This window comes from Cryptomeria japonica, chromosome 7 (genome assembly GCF_030272615.1).
Source record: "Cryptomeria japonica chromosome 7, Sugi_1.0, whole genome shotgun sequence".
NCBI classification, from domain to species: domain Eukaryota; kingdom Viridiplantae; phylum Streptophyta; class Pinopsida; order Cupressales; family Cupressaceae; genus Cryptomeria; species Cryptomeria japonica.
Genome location: NC_081411.1, coordinates 313,583,952 through 313,598,469, shown reverse-complemented (window position 1 = coordinate 313,598,469; position 14,518 = coordinate 313,583,952).

The window sequence follows — 14,518 nt, the reverse complement described above, 5'->3', positions numbered from 1 at the left end:
TTTCCATGTTTGGGATATGCTTTGCATGAATAGTTTGCAGGTTATTAGATTGACTTCGGGGTCTATCTACTCCCTTGAATTTATTAGCAATAGGGAAATTCTTACAAATATGTCCCTCTTTCCTGTAGAGAAAGCATGCATTCACCCCGCTAAGGACTTCAATAGGGCATGTAACAGTTTCAGATTCTAGGTTAATGTTAACCATTTTGGGGAAATCACATCTAGAGTTGATTGAAATCAATACCCTAGCATCTAGATGTAGAATTAGAGAGGTCAAATTATCCACTTGAATAGCCTTTCCTATCAATTCAATGATTAGCCTTTCCTATCAGTTCAATGATTTGAGGTATAAATCTCCACAAAAAGGGAGGCACATTTTGAATTAAAACCCATCTAGGGCATGAGAGTGCAAGTATTTCCTCATTAATCACTTCTGGTGACCATCCGAGGGCATGAAATGTGCATTTTTTGACAGTCCAGTATTGTTTATTAAGCACCTCTCTTTGCATTTTATGATCCTTGAAAAAAATTACAAACAAACCGTTTTGAATGAGCCTACAGAATGAGACCAAATAACCTAGTTTAATATTCCAAACATTTCTAATCCAATCATCCAGAAATTTACGTGCAGGACATTTATCTACATCTATAGTCGCAAAGAAAATTGTTGTATCTTTAAGCCAATTCTTTTCCATATTGATTTCTTTACACATTAAATCATTAGGGTTAATGGAGATGGAATCCCAAGCAGAGTGAGGGTCCTTACCTTCTCCACGGGGGTTGCCATTAAAGTTATTAACAAACCTCGCACCTTCATCGATGGAGAGAGAGGAGAGAGTAACTGCATCTTTGAAAGACTTAGGTTTAAATGTCGCATCTTCACTAGGTTTTCCAAAGCCTCCAAAAGAGCTCTCCATTAAATTGCATTAACTGCTCACACAAAGGAAGGGAAGGCGATGACAGAGAAGGATGCAGGGAGTTTAACCTGAACACAAGCTAATGTATCCACGTACCTACATGGAGGAGAACCAACATACTCCCCCACATTACTGCTTATGACCCTGCAACCCAGAGTCCAAACCCTAGGTCTAGTCAGTGTTGCAAAGTGCTCCCAACTAATGGAAACAATTGTTGTCGCCACTCACTTTCATTTTTTTAGATTTGAAGATATTTACAATTGAATATTTTATTTAGATTTTATTTTCTATTTATTTTATTTTTAAATGACAATTGAAAGGAAATGGTCATATTTATTAGTAGTTGTAACCAATACTTTTGCATTCATTGATGTCCAATTAATACATTTTTTTTTAACCCATCAAAAGTGATTATTATTAATGCTTTCTGAATTAACTTGGTTTTTATAAAGTTAAACTTTTATATATTTAAATTTAATGTATTATAAAAAATATTCATCTGCATCATGATCAGTTTAAAATTTTTGTAGTCAAGGAGAATTTTTTGAGGAATAATAGATTTTTGAAGTTTTCTTAGATTTATATATACTTTAAAAAAAATATTTATCATAATTTTTTATTTTTTTTATGTAATATTGTGAATAAAGTGATATATATAGATAATTAAATGAATTAGCTATTTTAAAAGGATTTGATTCACACTTTAAATTAAAATTAAATAAAAAATTTACATTATACAATAATTATTTATATTTTTAAAATCAATTATTTTGTGTATTCTTTATAGTTATAATTTTGTATAGTTTTTTTAAATCATTCTATTTTTTAATACATTTTGAAAAACATAATTTAATTTTTAATAATTTAAATATATACAAACTAATTTAATCTTTTAATATATATTTAAATATTTTTTCATTTAGTCATTAAAAATAATTGCCTATTTTCACTTTAATGTTTATATGATATAATTTAATAATTATTAATTGCTATTTTATTAAGATTGATTATAATTAATATTGTAAAAAATATAACTAAAATAATATAATATTAAACTAATAATTAATAATTAAATTTAATATTAATTTTATTATTATAACTATAATTATTTATATTTTTTAATTAAATTAGATTTATGATTTTAAGAAAAATATATATTTTCATGATAATATTTATATTATATTAAAATTATTAATACTATTTTATTGAAGTGAGAGTTATAGTTAATATTGGATATAATAGTTGTGAATTACAATAAATATTTGTATCACTTCTTCAATAGATATTGGCTTGGTGTTTCTCCTTCTGGCTCCTCTAGTGTCTTTTGTCACCCCTCTTCTAGTTCTATCCCCTTTATTAAGATATGATTCTCTTTTCATGTTGGTTTAAACATCAACTGGAGCTATTCGTGGACCTCACATCAACCTCTCCAATTAAGACTGTCACATGTCCCTTCCAAGTGGGAATACTTTGGTAGACCTTACTTCTACTGGGATTATTTCAACTACTCCATACATTAGGGCTTTTCTTGATTTCATTACTCCTAGTTTTAGTGTAGTTCAATTACTACTACCATTAATAGTGGGTTTCCTCATATAAGTTTTATGTCCTCTTATCCAACATTTTCTTTTTGGGCTCTAATTGGATCTTCTTATCCTAGTTCTTTTACTAGTATTAAAGAAGGTCATATCACTTTTTGTCTTACTATGGGTAATGCTTTCCCTTTTCCTACTCATAGGGCCTATCTTTCTTATGCTAGTGTTGAATATATTAAACTAGGAGAGGCATAAACCCTTACATACATGAAATAAGTGAGTGAAAAAAACCATGTGCTCATAAGGGCTGAGGACCCAATATAGAAATCCTACTGCCAAAAAGGAGCTAAACCTAGTAAACTAGAAACACCACTATCAAAACTAAAGAAATAGAACAACCAAACACAAAGACTAAAGAAAACAAAACAATGCACTCTCCCATAAAAAGCACAAACAAAGGCTTACCTAGTGGGCATGAACACCAACTTCCTACCTTGGCATATATCTTTTTCTTTCTTCAAAAAGGAGTTATTTCTATTCGAACCTTTCCTTAAGGAGATAGCTGTGGAGTTTGCAATAGATTTCACCTTAGACCCAAATGCTTCAAGCTCCATAGTAGTGGAAGACTCCAAATGTCTACTTTTCTTGGCACACCTTCTCACAATTTCATCTTGAATTGTTTGAAGAGTACTGAAATTCCTCTCAGTTATCTACATGTTATAAGAAAACATACTCTCGATTTTCCTCTTTATATAATCTTGGTCATCATGCAGTGTCTCCACCACCTCTACCAAATCCTTTGTATTCTTGTTGTGGCTAACTTTACCACTGGTATCTTTCACAAAATTGGCTAGTAGTTCCCACTTCTCAATCAAAGAAGTAAATTTGACTACCTCCAACCAAGCCCCATGTTTCTTATCATCAACATTCCAAGTTGAGGCTGTAATGTTTTCTTCAATAATAGCTTCAAGTCATTTAATTTTATTTTTTTAACCTCAAATTGTTCTAGAAGCCAACAAATATCAAGTTCATGCTTATTAAACCCCTCATAGAGTTTGTTAACTTTTGCCACAAAGAGGGGAAATTCTTCCTTGATCAAACCACTTTGAGAAGAAGAAATATGGGGGTCATGGGGTGAATGGGAGGAAGGATGGGTAGCTAATAATCTAAATTCCAATTAGACATAGTATACCATGATGATGTTTTCTCCTCTAAGTCCTCTTAAACAATAATTAACTTCTAGACAAAACATTCATCAATAGGGTGATGAAAAGGAATTTTTGATTTAATAGACTAAGAAGGGTTAACCCGAGTGGGAACCTCAAGGTTTTTTGGGAAATAATTAGCATCATTCAGATTAACTACTAACTCAACATAGAGACCTAAACTTGAAGGACTTATCGCAGGGTCACTAGTTGGGGTTAAAGACAAATGCAAGTTATAAAAGACCTAAACTTGAAGGATTTATCTCATCTCTCTTGGGTAGTCCACAATGGGAAGAAGGCTCAGTTTGGGATGAACTTTGGAATGGTCATGCTACCTTATCTTCCATTCAGGATTAGTCTCCTTTGTCTGATATCCTTTCTGGTCTCTAGGGAGTGTTTGTTGCTGACTATGTTGACATTGATACATCGGGTCCTTATCATGTGTCTTGATGGAAGTCTATTGATTATCTGCCCATTAGAAAGTATTTTTTGTGTTTCAAGATCAGGAGATGTTTTGGTTTGGACTAAGAGTGCCTCAGGTTCTTATTCAGTAAAGGAAGGATACAAGACCTTGTCTCATTCCTCTTCTTCCTTCCCTTGCCCTTCTCATCTCTTCTAGCACTCAGCTTGTCTTCCTAAAGCTAGTTCTTTTTCTTGGCTTGCAGTGCAAGATAGAGTTCTCACTGGGATGAGATCAGATAGGCTTGAGATTACTGCGGTTTTTCCTTGTGTGTTTTGTTGCTACTATATGGAATCCATGGATCATGTATTTTTGCATTGCCCATTTCCTTTGGATTGTTGGTATGTATATGTATGTATATGTATATATATGTATGTATGTATATATATATATATATATATATATATATATATATATATATATATATATATATATATATATATATATATATATATATATATATATATATATATATATATATATATATATATATATATATATATATATATATATATATATATATATATATATATTATTGGCAATAATAGAACCCCTCAAAGGCCTCAAGGTTGACTAGCAATTTAAATTTCCTCTTACCACATCTAATTTATTGTCAATCTAGCTTCATTTACTAAAGCTAGATTTTCCTCATGTTTTATTCAATAAGATTTTTCTTGCACTCTTAGCAGTTTTGTTGTCGTGAGTACTAACACTAGTAACGTGTGGAAGCAATGAATTTTATAAAGATCCAAACTGTATTGTTGCACGGAAATATATTTTAAGTAAATTAAACGTATATAATGTGACTAAATTTTGATCATACAAATGTGATATTTATTTTCATTTCATCACTGCTATCTGATACAATGAATTTTATAGAGAATACAAAGTTCGAATGTCTTTTCTACCAATATTTCTAAATGCTATTACTGTAAGCGAGTATTGGACTCTACAAGGAAAACAAAATCTCAGTTGTCTTTTTGTAAGGTTTCGTGGACTATGTTAATATGACCTCAACCCTTGTTCCCAAATCAAATAATGGTATCATGAAAGAATAATTAGTCACTAAGATGAAGCTCTTGTATAGTGTCTCCCCACAAATTCTTAGAGACATACACAGTACAAAAAGCTTCCAAGGATGTGAGAAGATTAAATATGGGAAGCAATTCATTAACATTTGAATGTGAAAATTTTTGGGTAGGACAGTTTTAATATTATTTTAGTTTTAACTTCCTCATTATGAATGAATATCTGTCACAGATTACCTGTTGGTATCATCTCTCTTTCTTCATGAAGTTAGTTTTATTCCTTAGTTTATTTTATAATATGTATTGATAGTTTTTTTTATATTGTTAATATTTATATATTATGGACCACTTGAAACTTAAAATGTTGGTCAGATGAAAATAGAGTATAAACATCAACGAGGACCAAATAAGTGTAGATTTAGTAAGTAGATTGTAAAGATATTTGGCAAATTCCTAAGTAATATCTAATTGAAAATTAAAAATATTGTTATTTTTTTTAGTTGAATTTATTAAAAAGGGGGTGAAATTTTTTATTCAATCAGAGAAAGAAACACAAAGTTCAAAGGGCCACACCTCCAGCAAAATAAAAAGTTTAACACAACTCTTTCATTTTCTACTAATTTATCTAACAAATGAGACAAATTGAGAGATACTTATTCCTTATCCACAGCATTCCATCCCTACTAGATTATTTCAAGATTTAATAGTTGTAAAGGAGAAGAATCCTTCACCCCTATCTTCTTTGTTGATGATCTCATTAATTAGTAATTTTTTTTGTTTTTTGTTTTTTGAGTTATTAAATAACTTTCCTTTTATAGATAAGAAGATGTTTAGAATTTAATTATTAATTTAAATTTTTTATTTTTATTTATTTGTAAATGACAATAGAAAGGAAATGGTTATATTTACTAGCAATCACACTTTGGTGTGCAATGGGTATGCCAAAAAGGTGTATTTTGCATACATTTGTTTAGTGTGTAAGTTCAACTAGTAGGCCATTTAAAAATTGTTATTGTTTGTGCAACAAAGGTCTCAATCAAGAAGTGATAGCTTAAAATGAACTATGCATCTAGTTCTAGGGATCGAAACATGAGTTAAAAAAGAAAGATAGATATAATGAGATATAGATAGAGAGTGAGAGGAAGAGATGGGAAGATAGAGCTAAAGGGATCAAGAGAGAGATAAACGAGGTAATAGAGAGAAGAAGAGAGAGGGAAGAAAGATAGGGATAGGGATAGAGATAGAGATAGAGATAGAGATAGTGATAGTGATAGAGATAGAGAGGGAGAAAAAAGGAGTGTGTGTGAAAGTGTGAGAGATATTGAGATAGAGATGCAAAGGAGCAACAAGGAGTGTGTGAACAAGAATTAGAGAGATAGATAGATAGAGGATAGAGAAATAAAGAGATGTAGAAAGAGGGAGTAACATAGAGAGGAGAGAGAGGGAGAGGTATAGATAAGGAGAGATAAGGATAGAAAGGAGTGATAGGGATAGACATAGTGGGAGAGAGAGAGAAAGAGAGAGAGAGAGAGAGAGAGAGAGAGAGAGAGAGAGAGAGAGAGAGAGAGAGAGAGAGATTCACAAAGAGGCAAGGAGATTAGAGGTAGGGGAGAGAGATAGAAAGAAAAATGTGGAGATGGATAGAGAGACATAGAGGAAGAAGGAGAAGATAAATAGAGAGATAGAAAGATAAATTAAATGTATTATATAAATTAAAAGAAAAATTCAAAATATAACTGTTCTAAAATAAATTCTAATTTTAATAAGATAAATAATTATAAATTAAATTAAGGGGGATGCTCCCACAATGCAGTGGTGAGCTGTGAGCCTCCTACATGGGAGGTCTTGGGTTTGAGTCTACTCGAGGCCCATGTCTCCAACACACAAGTAATGTAGAGAGAAGGTGATGTCTGGGCATGGAAGAAAAAATAACAAAAGGAGATATAAGGGTGTTCCTGTCGAACAAACATGATGATGAGGCCCCTAAAAAATATGGTCTCATTGGTTCATAGCTCAAGTCAAAAGCAAATACTGCTTCGACTATGATTGATTAAAGAAATTATAAATTAAATTAACTCTAATAACTTTAAATTATTATTTATAATTTCGTAAAAAGACATTATAATTAAAAATAAATTTCAAACTTAAATCTACCTGCTAATGGGCAATATAGGGTTAATCCTAAGAGGTATAGGGAAGATGTGGAGTGGATCAAACCGGAACAAGATTGGGTGAAGGTTACTTTTGATGGTGCTTTGAAAGGGAATCCTAGACCTTTGGGGGCAAGGTGTGTTGCTAGGGACTTTGATAGAAACATCCTTGCCATAGATTCACATAAATTGGAGAATGGGACAAATAATGTAGTAGAGGTGCAAGCAGTAGCATTGGCAATTGATTTATCAAAGGGATCAAAGTTGATCAATTGCATCAAGAAGGGGATTCTCAAATAGTAATAAATGCAATTGCAAATGGGGACGCCCATGATTGGAAAATTGACAAGTGGGTCAAAATTATTCAAAGAAAATTAGAAGGTTTCAAATCTTTCACTCTTTCGCATGTGTACATAGAAGGCAATGTTTTGGCTGACTCATTGTCCAAGTTGGCAGTTGAGTTGGCAGCGTGATCTTGATGCCATTGATTTGACTATGATGTGTGGCATTGGTATGGGTCTTGTTTCATTTATTTTTGGTGGCCCTAACATAGGGAAGGATGATATTTTTGAGGTGGCAGAGTGTGGGAGCTTAGACATTTATTGCCCACATGCTTTGAGGCTTTAGGTTTAATATTGTGTTTATTTTTGCTTTGTGTGCATTTTTGTTTGCTTGGATTTGGTCTGGAAACTTCCTAGAGAAGCGGTACGTGGGTAATCTATTTCCATGGAGGCCAACTTCAGCTTGGAAGAGAGTAAGCAACAAATGGCTTTTGGGGGGAAAATCACAAATGACCATTTGAAGAATGTATTCACTACAGATGACTACTTTTTCTCATCTAGGTCAGGCAAGTTTTGGGATATGAATTTTTGCTGGCAAACATGAAGAAAAGGGTAAATACAGACATTTCGTCCATGTTTTGTGCATGGGGCTTGGAATGCAGTATTGTCCAAGAGGTGAAGAGAATAATGGAGCTTTGTGTGAAACCAAAATGGAGGGTGGGATTGGATGCCCTTCTTGCATTGGCAGAGCCAGGATGACGGTTTGTCACGACTCTCGGTGATTGTGTGGTGGTTCTTGGTTACCCTCCCAATGTGCATCCTTTATTTATGTGGAAATCTATGGAGGGTAGAAATACTCATAGGCGCATTGCTGTGGAGGGGTGGTAGACTATCAGAGATTATGTGATTGATTGGGACAAAGTGTTGGCATCAGGACTATCAAGGGAGATGATGGACCGATCTCAACTCAAGTATAAGCTGGCAGATTATTGGAGGAGTTGTCATCCACATAGCAGAGGTAGGGGTCGAGGTGCACATGGTCAAGGTGTCAGGGGTAGGCATCAAACAAGGAGGTCTTGCAAACAAAGTAATGTAGAGGTACTACGTATTGATTGGGATGGTGAACGAGCATGAAGTTTTTTCCAATGTTTGTTTTGAAAAAAATTTGTTCCTTTCTAAATAGTTTTGTTCTGGGTTCATGGTAGCTTGGGTGATATTTTTTGTAATGCCCGCACATTGGTAGGTAGGTGTGGTAGGGTTTGAACTAGTTTTTGTTACTACCAGTGATGTCATCTTTTGTATTTTATACTTTTTAAATATTATTAATAAAATAAATATTTTACCGTCCAAAAAATAAATTCAAATTCAAATTAAAATAGAATAAACTAAAAGCAAAGTCAAAATATATAAAAATCAAAATATTAATAAAAAATAATAATTTAAATTATTTAATAATAAATAATAAATATTTTAAATTGAAAAATAACTAAATAAAAATAAAACTAATTTAAAAAATTTCTTAGATCTAAAATATTAATAAAACATGTACCTAAAAAATATAATTAATATAGATTGCAAACATTAGTAACATTAATTGAATCACAATGCAAATCCTAACCTTAAGATTTATCATATCTTAAATGATGCATAATGTAATTAGTTAGGCTATGTTCTTGCATTATTTAGATAAGATCTATTGTATTGTGTCTAATAACTTAACTATAATTATGATTTGTTTCTTTTTAAACTGGTTATGTGTGCACCATGGGCTAGAATTAAACCACATTAAGTATTATAAGGGCTATGGTTAGGAATATTATAAATTTAGCATTAATAGTAAATATTTTATTTAATTTTAAGTACAATTTCATTTCTATGTGAGATTAAGTATTATTGGATCTAAAACTATTACTTAAATCTCCTCAATATTTTTTAAGCTTACATTTGACTTTAAAATTATAATAAATTGTAATTTTAAAAATTTATAAACATTTAGTATCTAATACAAATAAATTAAATTTCTATTAAAAAAAATCAATAATGAGTAATTATAATTTTAGAATAAGTTAAAGACAAAAGTCTAGATTTAAACTTTCAATTCTAATTTATTCTTTTTTGAATGCAAATCATTCCATATTAGAAATTTTAAATGATTAGTAAATTAAATAAAATTAAATATATAAAATGATATATATTCACTAAAAAAACATTCTATTTTATTTAAAAAATCACTTTTAACAAGAAAATCAGTTTAAAATAAAAAAGAATTTATGTATCTAATTATAAAAAAACATTGTATTTTATCAAATGAAATTGTTTTTAAACAAAAAATTAAGTTAAATAAAATTTTGTGGGATTTATATTGCTTTAACATCTAATGGTTGTGAATGTTTAAGCCTCTAAGATGATATCAACCATGGATTGTCCAATTGAGCTTGTAAAGCTCACATAGGGAACACCTTCAACATAATTAGTAGTTGTAGGCAATACTTTTACATTCATTTAAGTCTAATTAATCAATTTAAATTTTTACCCATCAAAAGTGATTATTATTTATGTTTTCAAAATAAATTTGGTTTTTATAAAGTTAAAACTTTTATATATTTAAATTTAATATATTGTAAAAATTATTCACCTACATCATGATTGGTTTAGAAATTTGGTATTAAAGGATATTTTTTTAGGAATAATAGATTTCAAAATTTTTATTATATTTCTATATACCTCAAAAATAAATATTTATCTTAAATATTTTTTATTTATAATATTATTTATAAAGTGATATGTATAGATAATTAAATGAATTTTCTATTTTACAAGGATTTAATTCACACTTTACATTTAAATTAAATAAAAAATTATATTATACATTAATTATTTCTATTTTTAAAATCAATTATTTTATGTATTCTTTATAGTTATAATTTTGTATAATTTTTTAAAATCATTGTATTTTTTAATACATTTTGAAAACCATAGTTTAATCTTTAATAATTTTAATATATACAAACTAATTTAATCTTTTAATATATATTTAAATGTTTATATGATATAACTTAATAATTATTAATTGTTATTTTATTAAGATCAATTATAATTAATATTCTAAAAATATAACTAAAATAATATAATATTAAACTAAAAATTAATAATTAAATTTAAGATTAATTTTATTTTTATAATTATAATTTAAAACCATTATATTTTTTAATATATTTTGAAAACCATAGTTTAATCTTTAATAATTTTCATACATACAAACTAATTTAATCTTTTAATATATATTTAAATATTTATATGATATAACTTAATAATTAATAATTGTTATTTTATTAAGATCAATTATAATTAATATTCTAAAAATATAACTAAAATAATATAATATTAAACTAATAATTAATAATTAAATTTATGACTAATTTTATTGTTATAATTATAATTCTTTATATTTTTGAATTAAATAAGGATTATGCTTTTAAGAAAAATATGTATTTTCATGATACTATTTATATTATATTAAAACTATTAATAAGTTATTTTATTGAAGTGAGAGTTATAGTTAATATTGGATATAATAGTTCTGAATTCCAACAAATATTTTTATCACTTCTTTAATAGATATTGGCTTGGTGTTTCTCCTTCTGGCTCCTCTAGTTCCTTTTGTCACCCCTATTTTAGTTCTACCCCCTTCATTGAGATGTGATTTTGCTTACGTGTTGGTTTAAAGATCAACTGGAGCAATTCCTAGACCTCACGTCAACCTCTCCAACTAAGACTCTCACATGTCACCTTCCTTGTGGGAATAATTTGGTAGACCTTACTTCTACTAAGACTCTTTCTACTACTCAATACATTAGGGCTTTTCTTGATTTCTTTACTCCTAGTTCTAGTGTAGTTCAATTACTACTACCATTAATGGTGGGTGTCCTCATATAGGTGTTATGTCCTCTTATGCAACATTATCTTTTTGAGCTCTAATTGAAGCTTCTTATCCTAATTCTTTTACTAGTATTGTCGAAAGGTCATATCACTTTTTATCTTACTATGGGTACGACTTTCCCTTTTCCTACTCATAGGGCCTATCTTTCTTATGCTAGTGTTGTAGTTATTATGTTGTTGGGGAAAGTTCTAAATATATTAAACTAGGAGAGGCCTAAACCCTTACATACATGAAATAAGTGAGTGACAAAAACCAAGGGCTCGTGAGGGGTGATGACCCAATATAGAAATCCTACTACCAAAAATGAGCTAAACTTAGTAGACCAGAAACACCACTATCAAAACCAAAAAATAGAACACCCAAACACAAAGACTAAAGAAAATAAAACAAGGCAATCTCCCATAGAAAGAAGAAACAAATGGCTTACCTAGTGGGGTTAAACACCAACTTCCTACCTTGGCATATATCTTTTCCTTTCTTCAAAAAGTAGAGCTTTCTATTCGAACCTTCTATTACGGAGATAGTTGAGGAGTCTCGCATACATTTCACCTTAGAAATAAATGCTTCAAGCTCCATGGTAGTGGAAGACTCCAAATGTCTACTTTTCTTGGCACATTTGCTCACAATTTCATCTTGAATGGCTTAAAGAGTAGTGAAATTTCTCTCAGTTATCTCCATGTACTAAGAAAACATACTCTTCATTTTCCTCTTCAGAGAGTCTTGGTCATCATGCAGTGCCTCCACCACCTCTACCAAATTCTTTGTATTCTTGTTTTGGCTAAATTTCTCACTAAGATCCTTCACAAAATTGGCTAATGCTTCCCACTTCTCAATCAAAGCAGTAAATTTGACTACCTCCAACCAAGCCTCATGTTCCTTATCATCTGCAACAAAATGTGAGGTTGTGGTGTTTTCTTCAGTAATAGCTTCAAGTCATTTAATTTTATTTTTTTTAGCTCAAATTGTTCTAGAAGCCAAAAAATAACAAGTTCATGCTTATTAAACCCCTCATAAAGTTCATTCACTTTGGCTGCAAAGAGGGGAATTCCTCCTTGATCAAACCACTTTGAGAAGAAGAAATAGGGGTGTCATGGGGTGAATGGGAGCAAGGAGGGGTAGCTACTTGTTTCACCAAATTATCTGGAGTCCAATCAAACATAGTAGATCATGATGACGTTATCTCCTCTAAGTCCTCTTCAACAATAATTCACATCTAGACAAACCATTCACCAATAGGGTGACGTAAAGGAATTTTTTATTTAATAGACTAAGAAGGGTTAACTTGAGTGGAAACCTTAAGGGTATTTGGGAAATAATTAGCATTAGTCAGATTAACTGCTAACTCAACACAGAGACCTAGGCTTTAAGGATTTATCGCACGGTCACTAGTTCATGTTAAACATAAATGGAATTTATAAAAGCATAGAATGAGACCTTGGTGCAAAGGGAGATTACCTTTAGACATAGCCATTACCATGGATTGGGATACGTATGAAAAAATCTAGAAGGTAAAGTTGATATTAACTCCATACCTTAAATGGTAGAGCATCAAAAATAGTTGGGAGTGAAATCACCTTAAACACCTATTGAGGGTGATAAACTTCATCAATACTAATGTTGCATCCTTCTAGATACCATGTAGGTCATCCCTTTTGAAACCTCTTTAGAGGTGAGCCACATTCTCCCTTAGACCTAGAAAACTTTTAAAGACTTCCTTGTAGCTACTTTTAGGATTTTTATGGAAAGATGCCTTCCATATCCAACCTAGTGATGATAGTAGTAGTTTTCTGCTCCAGTAACTTCACCTTTCACACTTACAGATCACCATTATTTCAATATTGGGAAAATTTTATTTAAAATGGAAGGATCAAATAACTTCATACCTTCCACATAGCTGGAGAGATTACCCTCCACCACTTTCTCCTAGATGGTATTATTATCTATAAATTTATCATAGCTATCAAGCTCTGTTTTAATTAAATCTCCTCCCATAGTTACCATAGTAAAACTAGAGGCATGGGCCAAGACTTGATTATGCAAACTAGGATTGGAAAAGTAACATTGAAGAGTGGTATTAGAAATATCTCTTTCCATTCCATTAAAATAAAAAGTCCACCTTAATATATGATAGAAGCACACCATGGATAGAGTACAAAGAAAAAAGGCAATTTTAAAATCTTTAGGATTCATAGATTTTATTGTCCTCATTAATTATGACACACATATTAGTAAGTAAATCATGTGGAACTATCTAGACTTTAATCCCCTCACAGAAGGGGTCTAGGTTAGCTTACATATCAGCTTTCCTATTGCCCCCTCTAAAGATGTGTTGAAACACAACATGGTCTAATGTGGCAATGAAACTTGACATTTTGAAATGATTTTTTGCTATGTGCTAACTAGGTTTGGCTAATCCCAATATCCCAATTAAATTCTTGGAATCCCCTTCTATGATTAACCTCCTACCTTCAATCTTGGCATTAGAGATGCCATTAAAACCCACCATCATCTTTACCATGTTGGAGGATTGAGTATCAAGGTTTGCCACATAGACCGCCACCACTTTACCCTTTGAGTCCCTAATGACACCACCCCATCCCACCTAGCCTAATCTCCATTCTCAGTACCCATTGTAATTTAACTTCAATCCCTTTTAAGGACCCATCATAATTTTACTTCAACCAACCAAGGTCAAGGGGGGGCCCATGTTGCTAGGGAAAGTTATGCTTGATTGCGAGTCTCATAATTAGAGTAGGGGTTTGATCTATAGGTTTATCCATTTTTGTTCCTCCCTTCTTGATCTCCATCAGTGGATTTTTGAACATTAGTTAAACCTTATATAGAGGATAATATTGAGCTTTACTCTTTAGCTAAAGTTCTTTCATTTCTATTTTTTATGCTTATGAGGATAGATAGGTTATTATGGATGATTTTGTTTTGATGTGGGATTTACAACCCCTTTCAATATGACCATAGTCTTCTTCCTTCAATCCATTAAAGGA